At 48.6% G+C, this 3,114-nt stretch overlaps 1 non-coding gene across 1 annotated transcript; it reads right to left on the bottom strand.

Annotated features, from left to right (window-relative positions):
• Positions 1–237: 237 nt before the first annotated feature.
• On the bottom strand, positions 238–321 carry Trnaa-agc (transfer RNA alanine (anticodon AGC)). Its single transcript has one exon. It is a non-coding gene; the product is annotated as a tRNA-Ala (tRNA).
• Between the last annotated feature and the right edge of the window lie 2,793 nt (positions 322–3,114).

Genomic DNA, 3,114 nt, shown 5'->3' with positions numbered 1-3,114 from the left:
CCTGCTCCTTCAATCCTTTCCTCTCTCTCCTGGGTCCTCACAGCTCCATTCTTACGCTCTTAGCGTTCCCCTCTCTGCCTATAATATTACACTATTTTTCTTACATTTTTCCCCCTTGAGACAGGCATATGTAGTCCAAGCTGGCTTCCAGCTGCTGAAGAACCAAAGAAGACTCTGAACTTCTGCTCCTCCTGCCCACACTGCCAGTGCTGGGAAACAGGTGTGCAACATTATGTCTACTTTAAGCAGTGCTGGGGATTGAACCCAGGGCTTCTTGCATGCTAGGCAAGTGCTCTACCAGCTGAGCTATAGTCTTAGAGCTTGTCCTTATACTTCTGTGCGGTCTAGTTGACCTTTGTGAGACCTTGGATGTGTACTGTCCTCCATAGGTTCTCGTGTTTGAACACCTGGTCCTCCACGCATGGTTTTTTGAGAAGTCATGGAAACTTCGGGAGGCAGGTTCTAGCTGGAGGAAGTGGGTCACCAGGGGAATGGGCCCCACTTCCTGTCCCATATCTACTTCCTGCTCTGCTGGCACGAGAGGAGCATTACCTTCTCAGTTTCGTCACCATGGACTGTATCCTGTGTTCCCCACTATAATGACGATGTTCCATAGAACCCTGAGCCAACGCTAAGCATTGTCCTGAGAAATTGCTTTTTTGACACACTCTGCCACAGTGATGAGGAAAATGACCACCATGGGGGCCTTTGATGGCTCTAGTACTTTGACTCCCCCACTTCTATCATTGAAGTTGCCTCATTCTCATGGACCCTTATTTTGGTGCTGATCTTTTCTGCATTTTCTGTTCCCATGTATCATTTAGCAGAGTCATGACAAGTCTCATCACTTGACCAATCCATCCATCCTTCTCATCTGCATTGGGACAGCTTGTAAAACGCAATGGCTATGTTTGCGTCCTGAATGCCCACAGCTCCCAGCTTCATCTGGAGTTCAACTCGGCCCAGCTCCCTTCAAAGCTCAGGTTTATTAGTTATTTTCTCATCACCGTGACCACAATAACAAATAGCAAAAAAATTAACTGGGGATGCCATTGCTTCTTAACACCCCAAGATATGCGGACTGAGCTCTGGTCCAGCTCTGCTTGTCGGGGGGTATGTTTCTAAAGCTCAAAGCTATCCTTAGAGAAGCATCCTCTCCACAGCCAGTGTCCCCAGTGTGCCCCCCACACCTGGACTGCTAGGAAAAATTACTTGGTATTTTCTCCAATCCATTCTTAAATTGTGTGTGTGTGTTGCATGTGCTCATGTGTATGTGTGTGTGCTCGTGTGTGCTCGTGTGTGTCCATGTATACAGGTGTGCATACAGTTCTAGGTCAATGTCACATGTCTTCTTTAGTGGGTCTCCACTTTTCTTTCCTGAGACAGCGTCTCTCATTGACCCAGACCTCACCAGTTTGGCTAGGCTGACTCACCAATGAGCTCTGGGTTGGTGATGCCCATGCATCTTCAACACCGAGGTTATGAATATAGCCCAGTGCCCCCATAGGTGTAAAAGCTTCTAAGTGGGTGAGGAAGACCTAAACTCAGGTCCTCCCACTTGCATGCCCAACACTCTACTGATTGAACCATTTCTCCAGCACTGTAACCATTTCCTTTGAATCTCCTCATTCCTGGTCTTTCCACCAGAGTGTGTCACTCAATTCAGGAACCCAACTTAATTTTCCTTGGCAGTGTTGCTCGCTTGGAATTTCTAGCATGTTGAACTTCGCCCTTTAAAGATACATGGCATTATGGAGGTTAACATTCAGAATTATAACTCACTTACCTCCCTATCTGGCTGTGTTCTTCTTGAGAACAAGATCATATCCCTGAGCCTAGTATTGGCTTATGGAGGACAGTAGGCAAACTCTAACTTAACTGAGTCGAGCTGCTGTGGCCCTGCTTTTCAGAACAGATCCTAAGCAGCCTTATGTGGCCTCCTCCTCGAGCTGGAGCTGAACTTCAATGCCTGTCCCCATGGCCTCCCTGCTGTCTGTCACCCAGATTCTTCCAACATCTGTTTGCTCTTTGCCTGGCAACCATCGTGGCTTCCTGGTGTGGATGGGTGGTCCTCAGCACGTGCCCACCCACTCCATCCTTTCATCTTTCCATGCTCTCTCCTGCTCCACTCGACCTTAGCAGTCACCACTACCTGCCTTGTCCCTGGCTTTTTTCAGCCGTTGATCCCAGTTCTTCTGAACAAGCATCTGTTGTCTTTACTGATTTAAACCCCGGTGAAGGTGACTTGTGCTAGGGATGTTTCTGCGTCAGAATTTTATTCTCTTGGTTGATTCTACAAGCTAGGTTCTGCCTAGTCCCACAATATCAGCTCCCTGACCATCCACACTGTTTGTTCAAATGCACAAAGGGTTTCCAGAATCTTGGGGGAGGGGCCTATTCTGATTATGCATGATCCTGATATTCAGAGAACACTTGGTAACTCAATGCCTTGAAGAGCTACAAACAGACCCCGGACTGGGCTGTGAGAAGACTCTGCCCCTGAATATGAACACACTCACAGTGGGCTTGGGAATCTACTTCTCCCGCTGCTATAGAGCTGCACGATCCATCTGAGAGCAAAGGAAAGAGAGCGTGGGTCTTTTCCACCACCTGATCTTCATTAGGTGGCCAGCAGTGCAAGCTGGCCTGTGTGTCGACTTCAGGGGGGTCCAGCTGCTGGCAGATAAATGTGAGCACATGGTTCGGCAAGATAAGACTCTGGTGGCCTGAAATAAATGTGAGCAACCAGGCTCCTCCAAGGGGCCTCTGGGAAAAGTCCTGTTATCACCAGCATTGTTCACACTTGCTAACAACTTTCCTTGAATGGGGTTTTCAACATGTTTGTTTCTTTAACTCAGCTTTATCTGTCAGTTGTTAGTGTGGGCTGTGGCCTTCCCAGCAGCTTCCTGATGTTGTCAGCACAGCAGGGAGGGGTAAGAATCCAGAGTGATTTAGAGGCCTGGGCTGACCTGGCCCCGGCAAGTGCGAGCCCTGAGGCTAATGCTAGCAGCCCCTGCTTCGGAAAAGAACTGAATAAGTCTTTCAGAGAGGTGAGGGCTGATGTGGTGCATCCAGGGAAGGACAAAAGCCAACTCTGGGTGTGAAGCTGGCTCT

This window comes from Myodes glareolus, chromosome 2, assembly GCF_982192425.1.
Source record: "Myodes glareolus chromosome 2, mMyoGla1.1, whole genome shotgun sequence".
NCBI lineage: Eukaryota > Metazoa > Chordata > Mammalia > Rodentia > Cricetidae > Myodes > Myodes glareolus.
This window is presented reverse-complemented; position numbering and strand designations above follow the sequence as displayed.